This window comes from Rhineura floridana, chromosome 16, assembly GCF_030035675.1.
Source record: "Rhineura floridana isolate rRhiFlo1 chromosome 16, rRhiFlo1.hap2, whole genome shotgun sequence".
NCBI classification, from domain to species: Eukaryota; Metazoa; Chordata; class Lepidosauria; order Squamata; family Rhineuridae; genus Rhineura; species Rhineura floridana.
The window spans coordinates 2,268,257-2,284,424 of NC_084495.1; the positions used below are offsets into that span (position 1 = coordinate 2,268,257).

The 16,168-nt window shown below is 44.8% G+C and overlaps 1 protein-coding gene across 3 annotated transcripts in view; it reads left to right on the forward strand.

Moving 5' to 3' along the window:
- The window catches only part of STARD8 (StAR related lipid transfer domain containing 8), a 170,164-nt gene that overhangs the window by 91,745 nt on the left and 62,251 nt on the right, over positions 1 to 16,168 (forward strand). The window lies entirely within an intron of this gene.

The window sequence follows — 16,168 nt, forward strand, 5'->3', positions numbered from 1 at the left end:
TCTCATGATGTGTCCAAAGTATGACAACCTCAGTTTCATCATTTTAGCTTCTAGTGATAGTTCTGGTTTAATTTGTTCTAACGCCCAATTATTTGTATGCTCAAAGCTCTCCTCCAACACCACATTTTTTTCAAATGAGTTGATTTTTCTCTTACCCGCTTTTTTCGCTGTCCAACTTAGTGGCAGTGAAGGTGGCACAGAAAACATCCTTTGCTGCTTCCCATGCATCCTTACGGTGTCGGCCAGAGTCGTTTTTCCAGGTAGTGCAGCGCCTTTATTAGTCTGGGCCAATGGAGGTGGTGGAACTTTTGGTGCTTTCTGTGACTTGTTTGCAACATGCTTTGAGGATAAAATTGCTTGCATCTGCTGGGAACTTGACTCCGCTGTTAGAGAAGATAGATCTCAAGAGGTGCCCAGAGTGCTCTCTAGTGCTCTTGTGTTGCATGAGTTTCAGTTGGTAGGGTTCGAGGACGTGGACAAGGTGCTTGGCTTGGTTCAGGCAACTGCTTGTGCTCTTGACACTTGCCCTTTATGGCTGATAAAAACTAGCAAGGAAGAAACAGGTGGCTGGGCTAGGGAGGTGATTAATGCCTCCTTGTGAGAGGGGGTGGTTCCCACTTGCCTAAAAAAGGCAGTGGTAAGACCAGTTCTTGAGAAACCGCCTTGGATCTGGAAAAACTGCATAGCTATCAGCCAGTCGCTAATGTTCCTTTCTTGGGCAAGGTTTTGGAGCACGGGGCTGCAGGCCAGATCCAGCTTTTCTTGAATGGAACAGGTTTTCTAGATGCATTTCAATCAGGATTTAGTACTGGTTTGGGCACAGAAACTGCCTTGGTCATCCTGTATGATGACCTGTCAGTAGAGAGATGGGGGAGTGTGTCCCTATTAATCCTGCTTAATCTCTCAACTACTTTCAATGCTATCCATCATGGTGTTATCCTGGAGTGCCTGTCTGAGCTGGGGGTGGATGGCACTGCTTTGCCGTTGTTCCCGTTCTACTTGCATGGCCAATGTCAGAGGATGGTGCTTGGGAAATATTGTTCAGCCTCATGGAGCCTTCAGTATGTGGTTCTGTAGGGTTTGATGTGATCCCCCATGTTATTCAACATCTACATGCAACCACTGAGTGGTTGGAGATTTGGAATACATTGTCAGCAATATGATGATGATATACAACTCTGTCTCTCCTTTACATCTCCAGGTGTGGCAATAGATGTGCTAGACCAATGTCTTGCCTCAGTAATGAACTGCATGAGAGCCAATAAACTAAGGGCCAGTGCCAGGCATACCTGGGCCCTTGGGCATCAGCCTGCTCCGGGCCTGTGGCATCCGCCCATACACCCCACCTACCTCTCCCATTGTTTCATGTGAGTCCCTGCATGCGCAGGACTGCCATCAACCAAGATGGTGTCAGGGGCTTCCCTAAGGGGCTGATGCCCCACTGCCATCTTGGTTGATGGCACACATGCGCGCTACGCTATGTGGCCACATGCCTGTCATCATGCAAGATGGCGGCAGGGGCATTAGCCCCTTAAGGAAGCCCCTGACACCATCTTGGTTGATGGCAGGTTTGCACTCATAGGAGACAGATAGGTGGGGCATGTGGATGGGTGCTGCAGGCCTGTGCAGTCTGCATGGGGGGGGGACCTTGGAGCACCCTCTCTGCGATCTGTGGCAGCCGACTCTGCTGTGGCAGCTGAGTCGATGCTGTTGCGGATCATGACACCAGGAGTGCTACTCTCCCACCCAACCTAGCTGCCTTCTGGGGCCATCCCTGAATAAACTGAAGCTCAATCCAGACCAGACTGGGGTACTATTAGTAGGTGGATCCCTAGTCCAAATGGCCTTGTTTTGATGGGTTACATTCCCGCTGAAGGAGCAGGTGTGTAGCTTGGGGGTAACTTCTAGATCCGTTACGGTCACTTGAGGCTAGGGATGTGCTAGAATTCCACCCAGTTGAGATTTGGTACTGAATTTTCCATTAATTTGCTTATTCAGTATAGTTGCGGATTGGATTTTTATGTAGTGATTTTCCACAGTAATTTTCCACATCTGAAATACTGATATTAATATTGATACTTTTATTGATATTTCCTTCGGTTTATCAAGATTTCTTTTAAAATATTAATATTATCAAAAATTTCCCCAACAAACCTGGATCCGTAAAAGCAGCAGCTTGCAAACAAAGAATCGGATCGATACCGGCCTGTTAGGTTGACAGAGCAGCTTTCAAACCAGCCCCTGCCAACAGATCCCATCCCTAGTTGAGGCTCAAGTGGCCTTGGTGGTGCAGTTACAGCCTCATCTAGTCAGGGATAGCCTGACTTCTGTGGCCTACACGCTGGTGACCTCTAGGCTGCGTTACTGCAGTGCGTTATTTGTGGGGCTGCCTTTGAAGACACTTTGGGAATGGCAGCTGGTGCAGGATTCAGCAGCCAGATTGCTCACTGGGGCAAGACCATCTGAGCATATGACACCAATTCTGGCTACCAATTAGCTTCTGGGTTCAATTCAAAGTGCTTGTTTTCATCTATAAAGCCTTACATGACTCAGGACCCCAATACCTCAAGGATCACCTCTTGCCATATGAACCAACCCAGACCCTGCATTCAGCATCTGAGGTCCGTCTTTGTGACTAGGTGTGGAGGGTGGCCTTCTCAGTGGGGGCCCGCTGTTTATGGGACGCTCCCAGGGAGGCACGCCTGGTGCTCTCATCTGTCTTTAGGCACCTGGAAAAATCATTTCTTCTAGGCATTTGGATCTTAATTTTTTTGGGGGGGGGTTGGAGGCCTTTTGATGTTGTAGCCTGTAGGGGGTGGGTTTTTCCACTGTCTTTAAATTAATGTATTGTGTTTTTTAATTTTTTATTTGCTTTCGTTTTAATATTGGTTTTATATGGTTTCTGCTCCATGATCGCAGATGGGATGTGGATGGCAACTCTGTAAAGGCAAGCTCCGCCTCCTCCATTTGCTTGTCCCTTTCCTTAACTGCAATGTGCATACGAGTTACACACGTGGTTGCAGATATACCTATAAGACATGCATAAAGTGGAGATGAAACATGTCTCTCCTCCCCCTAGTGTGTGCATTCAGGAGTAGTACCTCCCAAAAAAGGACTTCCCAGTTGGGGAATATATGCACTTAGACATAGAGTATTACCTACAGGTTTGTACATTTACATATTAGGTTGCAAAAGGTGAAAGAGAAAGAGGGTGCATTAAAATGGCAAATGTGATTCAGTGCGAGCAAGTATAAACTGACGAGTATTGGGGCAAAAAAATCCTGATTTCACATATATGTTAATGGGGTCTACTATAGCCCTCCCTTTATATATATATATATATATATCCTTGACATAACCCCAAGTTGAATGGACCTTGTTAATTTGCACATCACTGGGGTCATGTCAAAGACACTTTATGAGTGGGTGACCATGGAGGAACAGTTGGCTACAGACAATCTAGGAGGCTTGCTGGCTAATATCCATCAGCGCACAGTCTCCGAGTGTCAGTTTGGTAATGTCGCCTGGGGCCAGTTACTCTTTGCATCCTGTTTTGTAATATTCCTTGCATTCCTGGCAATGAGGTTGCTGTGTAAAAATGATTGCTGTCTTGTTTTTTTGGAACCCACTTTAAAACCATTCTATCAGGCCTGTTGGTACCTGCTCCTATCTGTGCAATGGGAAGAAACTTAAGGATGCTTGGCCCCTCCTGGCTCCTTACATTGCTGGTGCTTACACTCTTAATGCAAAGGTGTTTGCCACTGGCTGCCTTTCTATCCTTCTTGCCCCTTTCGGCCACATTTCCACTCCTTCTGCAGCTGAGAAGAGTTTGAAAATACTAAAACAGTGTGATGAAGTTAGTGGTGAAGAAAAATGAGCTGTGAGTGAGGAAATCCCCAGTCTATTAGTAAATTGGGAAATTTGCCGGTTAGCCCACTTCCACCCAGCTCTTTGCTCCACCTGTGCATCCATGGGGCTCACTCTCTGTGCCAGTCAGCTGATCAGCACTGAGTTCTATTGGCTACCCCAAGGAGTTTCCGATGGGGAGCTCCCTACGACAGCCAATTGCAGTGGGACTTGCTGGCAGAGCCAATCGACTGTATCAGCGAGCCTCTTTCCAAGGAACACTTTAAAGGAACACTTTAATCTCCTTAGTGGTCCTTTGCAGATATGCCCTCACTTACCCCATATGACATAAGGGTGGTGTTTGGGGGAAATGGCCTCACTGGCCAAACTAGGGCCCATGCTCAGCCTAATAGTTTTATCACTGATGTGTTTGAGAGGAAGAGTGGGATGGAAATTTAATTAATTCATTAAATCGGCTCAGTAACAGGAATTCTGCACTGCTGCTGGGAATCCCACAAGTAGGACCTGAGCAAAATAGCTGTCTCCCCACTTGTGGTTCCCAGCATTCAGAGGCATACTGTGTCCGACAGCAGAGCTAGCCCTCCAAGTCGGTGGCCATCACTGCATCTCATGGGAGCCAGTAGCATAGCTTGACTATAAGCTGTGTGAAGAAGGACTCTCTTTGGTCTGTGTCGAATCTTCAGCTTCATTGGATGACCCTGTTGGGTTCTAGTATGTTGAGAGAGGAAGAAAAGCAGTTCCTTATTCCCTTCCTCCCCACCACGCATAATTTGGAATGAAAGGGAAAGAGCCCTTAATGGTGCATAAAGACAATTTGCTGCCCAACATGTTTGGAGTATTATAAGTAATTCTCACAGTTGAATCTTATTCTGTTTTTTCAAATAAAATCCCAAAACGTCTTCCAACCATCTCAGAAAAGCCTGGTGACTGGAAATGCGATGGGCAATAAATGATCTTCTGGACACCTTTTGAGGGTCTTTTAGATGCTAATGTAGCCATGGCCTTGTTACGTGGCTTGAGGGATGCCTGTCTCGTTCTCTCCCTCTATTCTCACCTGCAAAGGGGAGGAAGTAATAATACTAACTTATTTTACAGGATTTTTGTAAGGATTATTAAAACTAAATAATGCTTTTGGTGCACTTTGAACACATCCTGTGCAAATGTTGGGTAATGTTGTTTATTATCCCAGAAATTGGGAGAAGCCTTGTTCTGATTCATAAACTGAACCTCCTCCTCCTCCTCCTCATTCTACACCTTCACCTCCTGCACAAACTTAAATAGAAGGACCATACTGGAAGTGACCTTAAACTGTTATTGCTGTTGTTGTTAGCAGTGTATAGTTGGGAGGCCCCAATTCTGTCTGGGACCATTGGGAGGAAAGGTGGTTTAATTTTCTTCCCTGCCAGGCTCCTGGCAAAAATCAGCACATGCCTGCTATTAGCCCCCAGGGGGGAACTCCCACCGGTGCCCATTTCTAGGTGGCTATTGGAGTGCCTTGCCTAAGACTGCACAGAGTCCCTTGTGGCTGAAGTGAGACTGAAGCTCACCCCTTCACCATGGCTTAGCTGCTACCTTGTCTTGGGAATGTCCCATTGGATTCAGTAGGGCTTGCACCTGGATAAACACACGCAGTAAATTTGCTCATGTCCTGTTTGTTGCTGTTGGGTCCTTGTCCCCGCAGCTGTTCTTCAGGGCACACAGCATGTACCAATCTGCTGTAATACAGGGGTTCCCATATTGGTCTGCAAGGTTCATTCAGGTGGCCCAAAGAATGTCTCTGGATTTGTGCTTCAAGTTGGGTGAGAGCACACCCATTGCGTTAAACGTTCCTATTGATATTTAAATGTGTTTTTGTTGCGTCTTTTATTTCTTCTGTTTTTATTTATTTATTTATTTATTTATTTACGCTTTTAAACCGCCCTATAGCAACGAGCTCTCAGGGCGGTGTACAGCAAGATAAAACCACATTTAAAAACGAACAAGTGTGGATTACAGCATACAATATAAAACATATTTAAAAACAAAATTAGAATACAAATTAAAATAAAAATACAATTACAGTTAAATTTAAAATAAAATTAAATTTAAACTTAAACTTAAAATGCCTGGGCGAAGAGGTAGGTTTTTACCTGGCGCCGGAAAGATAACAAAGAAGGCGCCAGGCGTATCTCATCTGGGAGGGCATTCCATAATTCGGGGGCCGCCACTGAAAAGGCCCTAGATCTAATTGTTGTTCTCCGGGCCTCCCTATGAGTTGGGACCCGGAGAAGGGCCTTAGATGTCGAGCGCAGTGAACGGGTAAGTACATAGCGAGAGAGGCGTTCCATCAGATATTGCGGTCTGATGCTGTTAAGAGCTTTATAGGTAAGAACCAACACTTTGAATCTGGCCCGGAAACATATAGGTAGCCAGTGCAGTTGGGCCAGAATAGGTGTTATATGGTCGAATTTCTTCATCCCAGTAAGAACTCTGGCCGCAGCATTCTGCACTAGCTGAAGTTTCCGAATCGTCTTCAAAGGTAACCCTACGTAGAGAACATTACAGTAATCCAATCTAGAGCTTACCAGAGCGTGTTGTGTATTATTCTATGGAATTGAGAGTTGTAATACAATAAAATACTATAAGAAATAGTAGAAGCAATAAAAATACACTTAAAATCAGACATCTAGGCACAGTGCATTACAATTGCTACAATGGGCTAAAAATAATGTAAGTGGCCCACCAAGAGACTCAGCAGTTTTCAAGTGGTGTAAGGGGTGAAAAGGTTGGGAACCACTGCTCTGGGAGCTCTAATGTATTTGCAGAGCAAAGCTCTTCAGAATTCTGATCCCTCCCCACCCCACATTCTGGATAACTGGAATCCTTCAAGGCAATCATTCTCCGCTGCCACAGGAAATGACAGTCTCGTTTCCTTTCCTGGCGCCACGAGAATCCCGAGTGACGGGAAGGTCCACCCAGGAGCAAGCGTAAGGGAGACTTTTCCTGTGGAGAACTAGGCTGAGCTCCCAGCAAGGAGGGAGAAGGCGAGGATGGGACCCCAAATAGCTTGAGTGCCCACTCTGTCCCTCTGCTTTGCCCTACCCAAATGGGAAAGAATTGGGCTTTGAACTTTAAGTTGTCGACCCAGTGTGCAACAGCTGTGAAAAAGGGCAGTTCCTTGGAATGGGGTTCAAAATAAAAATGGCCGATAGCATCACTCCATTATACAAATCTGTGGTGCAGCTACATTTTGAATACTGTGTACAGTCCTGGTTGCCTCACCTAAGAAAGGATGTTGTAGAGCTGGAAAAGGTGCTTTTAGGCTTTTTAGTTTAGAGAGAAGGTGAGTAGGGGGAACGCAACGGAGGTGTATAACGTCGTGTGTTGTGTGGAAAAAGTAAATGGGGATATGATTTTCTCCCTCTGTCATAATATCAACAGACATTCAATGAAGCTGAAAGTTAGGATATTAGCGAGAGACAAAAGGAGGCACTTCTTCACACGCGTGTAGCTAAACAATGGGATTTGCTATCCCAAGGATGGCCAACTTGGATGCCTTTAAAAGGGCTTTAGAGATAAGGTTATCAAAGGCTTTTGAGCAGCAACAATAAATAAGCCATGAGCACCAGAGCCTGTTTCCTCTTTGTCTGACTTATCAATGGCTACTAGCCATGATGGCTACATTTTGTCTCCAGTACTGGAAGCAAACTGGCTCTGCAGACAAGTTACTGGGGCTCAGAAGCTGTTGCACCTGTGTCCTACCTGTGTGCTTCCCACAGGCATCTGGGAAGATGGCGCTGGACTAGATGCACTTTTAGTCTGATCCAGGAGGACTTTTCTTGTGTTCTTATAAAAGTGTAGAATCCTTAAAAAAAAATCTTGAAAACATTGTGGGGGAAGTATGTTACCACGTACTGTACAATGTTCCGTGGCATTGAAAGAAGGTGGGGGATTGAAGGACCCTTTTGAACTTTCAGAGCCAGGACAAATTCTGTTTTGGTTGATGATGCTGGCCATGACAGCTTTCTCTTAGGGAGCATTGTGATCATGGAAGAAGGGAGGAGGATTTGGTTTGGTCTGGATATTTTTGTGTAGTGGTTAGAGTGTTGGACTATGACCTGGGAGACCAGGATTTGAATCCCCACACAGCCATGAAGCTCACTGGGTGACCTTGGGCCACTCACTGCCTCTCAGCCTCAGAGGAAGGCAATGGTAAACCATCTCTGGATACCGCTTACCATGAAGACCCTATTTGTAGGGTCGCCATAAGTCGGGATCGGCTTGAAGACAGTCCATTGTCCATTTTTTAAACAAACTGCCCTAATTTGCAGCTCCCAGGCCACATTCACACCACACATTTATTCCTCTATGATACCACTTTAAACAGTCACGGCGTCACCCCACGAAGCCTGGGAAGGGTAGCTTGTGAAGGTTGCTGCGAGTTCTTAGGTGACTCATATTCTCCTCATGGAGCTGCAGTTCTCAGAGTGGTCTAGCAGTCAATCCCTCTTCCCAGGAAACTCTGGAACACCCTTCACCTGGCACAGTCCATCGTGGCGCCACCCCTTGAGTTTCCAGATTCCCCTAGCCTTGCCCCAGTCCTGTTCATGGGGGCCACTATTATCTAAATCAAAAGTTGACAGCCAGGACTTGTCTGATCATGCAAGCAACCTGAGTGTGGTCAGTTAGGGTGCCACTGTAGGATCCTGTGATCTGAGAATAATCATTAGTGGGGCTTGCTGGTGACCTGGCACCTTTTGTTTTAGGCGCTGATGACTGCTTTAATGAATGCCAGTCACCTGCAGGTTATTTATTTTATTAAATTTATATTTTATTTATTAGATTTATATCCCAGGAGCTCAGGGAGGCAAATAGAACACTGAAAATACTCTAAAATATCTTAAAAGCAGACTTTAAAATACATTAAAACAAAACATCTTTTAAAACATATTTTAAAAAAGGCTTTAAAAACATCTTAACAAGCAATTCCAACACAGACACAGACTGGGATAAGGTGTCTACTTAAAGGGCTTGTAGAAAGAGGAAGGTCTTCAGTAGGTGCCAAAAAGATAACAGAGATGGCGCCTGTCTGATATTTAAGGGGAGGGAATTCCACAGGGTAGGTGCTGCCACACTAAAGGTCTGTTTCTGGATCTCCTGATAAGATGGTATCTGCAGTAGGCCTTCATCTACAGAGCGCAGTGATTGACTGGGTATATAAGAGGTCAGACAATCTTTTTGGGTATCCTGGTTCTAAGCTGTATAGGGCTTTGTACACCAAGACTAGAACCTTGAACTTGGCCCAGTTGCTGATGGGCAGCCAGTGCAATTCTTTCAGCAGCAGGACACTTTCATTTCTAAAAAAAAAAAACACCCCACTAGCTCTTGTCCATAATGGTGTTATTCTGTTGCATTGCAATTCCATGAGATCATATTTGGAACACACTTTTCACTCTTCCTGTGTGGGTGGAAATTTCATGCAGCACCCTTGGTCCTTGGAACTGATGCTGGGAGGCCCAGGGTTGGACAGCGTTGTCATCGGATAACTGTTGCTGTCACATATCTTGCTAAGAGATGTCATTCTGAGTATGGTGTCTTTCCTCCTCCACCCCATCCTTCTCTGTGCCCTTTTAAAAATTAAAATGCAAATTTTCCTGCACAACACAATCTAAGGAAGATTTCGCTAATATGTGGCAAGTTATTTGTCATGCCAAAGTCGAATTGGGAAGCTGTGGTTGTAGAAAAAGTGCTGCCCCTTACATTGTGCAGATAAATTTTCATGAATTTCTCTAGTGGTTTTTGGGCCCACCTCAATCCTCCCTTGAGCTGAGACATTTCTATTCCTGCAGCCCTGCTCATCATCTGATAGTCCTTTGTTACACTGTTATGTACTAATCAAATCCTGGGTTGCCTCTTAAGGGCTTGCTTGGATAAGGTAGTTGATCCAGGACTGCGTCTGGTACACAAGACACACAAATGCACAGCCAAACCCCCTCGTTTCAGCTGATCAGCTCAGGCCCTGACAGCATAAGTTGTAATTGGTACAGAGGAAGTTCTCTTTAGTCAGGATAAGGGCCAGAATAAGGGCCAGCAGAGCTTGGAAAAGTTACTTTTTTGAACTACAACTCCCATCAGCCCCAGCCAGCATGGCAACTGGATTGGGATGATGGGAGTTGTAGTTCAAAAAAGTAACTTTTCCAAGCTCTGAGGGCCAGGTTGCTCAGAACTGCAGACTAGTGCTAAATTCCCCCCTCCCCCGGCATTTTTTAACCCCTCTCCATTAGTTAATAAGAAAACAGATCAAAGAGAGGAGCAACACAAAGCAGCAATATTTGAAAATCCCACACAAGGTCTTTTGACTGGTGGGGCAATCCACCTGTCAAGGATGTGACATCATAATGATGCCATGTGATTGACATGTGGGTTGCCCCGTGCACCTGTCAAAGTTGGCCCACAGGTCTGGCCCCCAGAGCCAAAAAGGTTGCCCATCCCTGCTCTAAAATATCCCTGTTAGCAGATGTAAAGGGGTAGACAAATTCATGGAGGATAAGGGTACTGATGGCTCCTTGCCATGATGGCAATGCTCTCCCTCCATGGTCAGAGGCAGAATACTTCTGAATACCAGTTGCTGGAAACTGCAGGGGGGAACAGTGCTCTTGTGCATATGCCCTGCTTGCAAGCTTCCCATAGGCATCTGGTTGGCCACTGTAAGAACTGTTGGACTAGATGGGCCACTGGTCTGATCCAGCAGGCTCTTCTTATGCATGTGACGAAGAAAAAAGTTTTTTGAATTCTCAAACTGGTACACCAAGTGTGGGGAACCTTTGGCCTTGCAGATGTTGCTGAACCGCAACTCCCATCATCCCTGGCCACTGGCCATGCTTGATGGGGCTGATGGGAGTTGTAGTTCAGCAACATCTGCAGGGCCAAAGGTTCCCCACACAAAAAGCCAAAGCAATTACTGGAGACTTTGTAGATAGAGTGAAGCACCACCTCTCAAGAAAGGAGGCGTTTTTCCCTTTGAAACAGGGAGTTTGGACTAGGTAGAGACAGTTTGGAAGGAATTTACAATCATTCTAAGTAAGAATGCTACCCCCTACCCTATGCTTTCAAAATATGATGCCAAGGAAAGACAACATCGGTGTCCTATAAAACAATCAAAGTTGTGAGATTGTTTTTGCACAATTCTTATTTTGCCTCATTCTTCATTGTTATTGTTTTTCATAATTTATTCTATTTCTGCTGGAAGTGTGGCACGGTTTTGATTCCCCAGGTGAGTTATCTGTTGCTCTCCAGATACTGCTGGACTTAACTGCCATTAGCCCCAGTCAGGATGGCCTGATGAACTCAATGATAATGTCGGGCAAGCTCAGTAAAATCCAACTGTCAGTGTTCTAAAAGCCAGACTCACAGCTGCTGAGCTTGCCTAATCAGGGGGCCACACCCACACCCGACTTTGATTTCATGTGAGACAGTCATGGCTTCCCCCAAATAATCCTGGTAAGTGTAGTTTGTTAAGGGTGCTGAGAGGAGACTCCTATTCCCCTGACAGAGCTCCAGTGGCCAGAGGGGTTTAACAGTGCCACTCTGATTAAAGCTCTGTGAGGGGAACAGGGTGTCTCCTAGCAACTCTCAGCACCCTTCACTAACTACACTTCCCAGGATTCTTTGGGGGGAAGCCATGACTGTCTAAAGTGAAATAAAGGTCTGGTGTGGATCTGGCCAGTGGCAGCTTTGGTTTAAATTTGGGTGGGAGGCTACATGTGCTGTACATAAAAAAGGTGGGGAAAAGGCTGAAAAGCAATGATACTGTTTACAATATTTTCCTTTTGGAAAGGAAAGGGGCTTCCCCGCTGCCCAGTGCCCACCCACCCAATCTCCCCCCTCCCTCCCTCCCCATCCCCTCTCCCCAGGTCAGTTTCACCTATCCTAAGCATGAATGCACAGGAGTAAATCCCACTGAACTCAAAAAGCATGCAAATGACTAAACTTATTCTGCAGAATAGTCTCCAGTGGACATGAGGAGCGGCTCAATTTGCACAAGCTAAAACAGTGGGTGAAATATATTTTAGCAAATTTTTAGGTGTGCTCTATGTTTTTAATTGACCGTGCCCACCTTGCCTTAAATAAAGTGGTTTAAGCGTAGGAGGCTGAACACATGTATCTGAGGCAGATCAAGTTTGCTTTTTTGCAACAGCTAGATTCATTGCTTAAGTAACAAATATATTGTAATCAGTCTAATTTTGCATCATAAGTGCAGTTTCAGATTCAACTGTTAATAATGCATGCTTATTGTGTTCAATGAGATTTACTCCCCTGCAATCATGAAACTGACCTGGGGGAAGGGCAGGGAGGGGAGGGGAGGGGAGAGGAGGTGGAAGAGTGGAGGGAAAGAGGAGGAAATTGGGTGGGTGAGCACTGGGCAGAGGGAAACCTTTCCTTTCCAAAAGGAAAACTTTGTTAACAGTATCATTATTTTTTGGAGTTTCCCCCACTTTTTATTCTACAGCAGGCACGTGTAGTCTCCCACCCAAATTTAAACCAAAGCTGTCCCTGGCCACATCCACACCAGACACTGATTCCACTTTAAACAGTCACATCTTCCCCCAAAGAATCCTGGGAAGTGTAGTTTGTGAAGGGTGCTGAGAGTTGTTCCCCTCACAGAGCTACAGTCCCAGAATTCTCTGGGAAGAGGGGCTAACTGTTCTGGCTACTGGAGCTCTGTCAGGGGGATAGGAATCTCCTAGCAACTCTCAGCACCCTTCACAAACTACACTTCCCAGGATTCTTTGGGGGAAGCCATGACTGTTTTAAGATGAATAAATATCTGGCCTGGGCGTGGTCCTCTGATTAGCTAAGCCAAGCAGCTGTTAGTCTTGCTTTTACCACACTGACAGTTGGTTCTTACTGAACATGTGTGCTATCATAGACTCCAATGTTAATTTTCATAAATTAATTAGAAATCAGTCATGCATTTTTTTTACTTTTAAACTGCAGAAGACGAAGGTCAGAAATAGGATTACAGACACATGGCTGATTTTTAATTTTATTGCACGAAATTATGAGACCACTGATACAAACAAGTCCAACAGGTGTCTGGACTTTAAAGTCTGGATTCTCTCCAAGTATTTTCTGTATCACCACAAAAACTTAGAGCATTGTTAAGCAAGCATTTCTGAGTTCAGGACTATAAGTTTTATAAGGTTTTGTTTTGAAATGAGCTCATGGAGAAGCATCAGAATGGCATGGGGGTATTTTCAATTTAATATGACGGAAAATCCATGCTGGCTATAGTATCGTATACTCTAATGGCTGTATATTAAAACTGCAAATATCACAATTAAAAATGTAGTGGTTAGAAGAAAGTTCAAACTCAAAACTTAAAAAGTCGAAGAAAATATAATGGACTTTTGCCTCACAAGGGAGGCACCAGGTAAGTCTCATGGGGGAGGGAGGCTCTTCCACTAAGGAAACTGCCTGCTTCACCATAGATGGCAGCGGAATTATACTGTGAGGCAATAAGGTTGGGGCATTGTGGGTGGAGCATAAATTCTTAGAATTGATACTCTTGGTCTGCTAGCCACAGGCTTAGTGCTGTGGCACAAATTGCCCCCTTCCTTTCTGGCCTGGTGGTTGCTGCACTGCTGTCATTTGCCCTGCTGCAGAGCCACTCCAGTGGCTGAAAGTGTGCACACAAAGACCCTGGCAGGCCATTTAAGCACTGGGAACAATTCCAATTTGCTAAGCCTGAACTGGAATTGAACCTGAAAATTTAATGGTCTGCTCCTCTGATTTAAGACATATGAGTCAGAATGCTACTATGAATGCTTCAGTCTATATTGAGATGTGTGATTTCCAGGCTTTTTGGCAGTGAAAGAAACTTGTGCCTAGTTCTGGGGGTATACGCTTATTTGCAGTGTTTTTTTCCATTGCACTGATATTGGGGCAGGACTATTTTAATTTAATGGAAGCATACTGGGGTTCAAGTAGAAGGTAAGATACAGTGAGCAAGTCTTCTAGAATTACCAGTTACTACTGCCAATTTCCCTCACTGGGAATTAGATTACGATGTAATGTATAAACTGCTTTCCCACAACTGCACTCACAAAACAGCACTTAGGAAAAAAGTTATTAAGTTTTTCAAGTCCACACAATATTGTAACAATATGACAATTGAAGCATAACAATATAAGCGAAAGTAATTTTAAAAAACCAAGACGTTCTTGCAATATACAGCTATAACAATATGATCAAATGCAGACTCTTACCACAGCAAGCACAAATAGAGATGCCACCTGAACTGATGTTGCCCCCAGAGGAGGGTGTGGTGTGTTCTAGGACACACACTCTCTCAGGTCAAGTGAGGTGAGTGAAGACCATCAAGCCTGGAGAGCATTCTGCATGAATAGAGTGAACTGCCCTGCCAATATACAAATGTGAAGAGGTTCCTTAGCAGGCAAAGAAATGCAGGAAATTGCTCCCTTGATGACTGCAACTAGTCTATTGAAGGAAAAGTGGAGAACATGTAAATTCTGAAGCACCAGCATCAAATTCTTAGGATCATGCAGATATAAGGTATTACAGTGTCCAGTTGGTAGTTTATTGTGCTGTTTACAAAAGTGTAAAATGCAAGGATCTGGACTGGAGTTAGTATATAATTTGTGAGTTTCAGCAAGACTAGAAACAACTCAGAAATGGAAATTGTAACAACCTCTGCCTATTTGTAATTAGATTGTAACGGAAATGTTGAACCTGATTAATATAAATCCAGCACATAAAGGAGGACCAATGATTAACAACGTTTTGGAACATAAGGTATGTTTATATTGGAATTCCAATACACTAAGGGCTTATCCAAACGGAGCGGGATAATCCACGGTTTCCATATTCGGTTTGTCATCTGATAGTCCTCACTTTGCCTTTTAGTTCACTCTTTCCCAATTAAAAAAAATGCTTGTTTGCACCCGCACACGCAGCGATAAGATCCCTACATTCCTTTTGCTTTTTCCAAGCTCCGCCTCTAAAACCTCCCCCTATCAACCAATTGGTCAGCAAAAAAATTACGTATGCTCCTCTCCCCCTTTGCAACGAAGCACAATATGGCTGTAAAGGAGTTCTCACCTTGGAAGGAAATGCTGCTGGTTGGTTTCACGCCTGCCTCCGGAAAGCTTTGTTAATTTCATTCTACTCGCTGGGGTTTTTGCTTCAAATCATTTGGCCTTGGGAAGGAAAGGGAGAAGGAGGGGGGGTGACACGTGTCTTGATTTTTTGGAGAAATAAGTGCAATTGCCAGCATGTGTATCTTCTTAAATATCCATAAAGGCAGAAAAGCATACATTCGTTTAAGAGTAATATCGCAAATACAAACAAGAAAGGGGCTCTGGTCGGTTTCACGCCTGACGCTGGAAAGCTTTGTCAATTTCATTCTACTCACTGGGGTTTTTGTTTCAAATCATTTCGCTGCTGGAAGGAAAGGGAGAAGGAGGGGGGTGACACGTTTCTTGCTCTATGGTTCTCCAGTCTCTATGGTTCTGGGCAGCAGGAACACTGTAACAAACCACTCATATGCAGGGCAGGGAATGCCCGTTACTTTCAACGGGTAGAACTGGGGGCAGAAAAGCCCATGCGTCTCAATGGGTAGACCTAGCGTCACAACAGCCAATGTGTTTCAATGAGTAGATCTGGCATTTCAATGGGTAGACCTGGTGTCTGGAAAGTCTATGCATTTCAATGGGTAGACCAGGCCACCAGGTCTACCTATTTGAAGCCTGCTTGCTTTCTTGTTTGTATTTGCAATATTACGCTTATGTATGCTTTCCTGCCTTTATGGAATGTATGCTTTTCTGCCTTTATGGATATTTAAGGAGATACACATGCTGGCAATTGCACTTATTTCTCCAATAAAGCAAGAAATGTGTCACACACTCCTCCTTCTCCCTTTCCTTCCGGCTGTGAACCCAGCGAGTAGAATAAAATTGACAAAGCTTTCCGGAGGCAGGCGTGAAACCGACCAGCAGCCCCTTTCTCCCTTGCTGTGCATTGCAGATCTTACCCAGAGTGGCTGCCCAGTTTGCAGGCTGGCAAAAAATAAAATGCATCTGCGCAGTAGTTGCAGACACCCCCCAACACCCCACCATTGTGATGATTGGTTCAATTTTCCCGGGCTTATTCTCACACATGCGCAAAAGTGCAGATACGTGATTGGAAGGAATGAGGAGAAGGGGCAAGGGGAAACGCCCAAGAACCACCCATCAGCTGTAAAGTCAGCGATATTGCATCCTACCTCCTGAAGGCACAGCGGATGATTCCAGATTTTAAACAG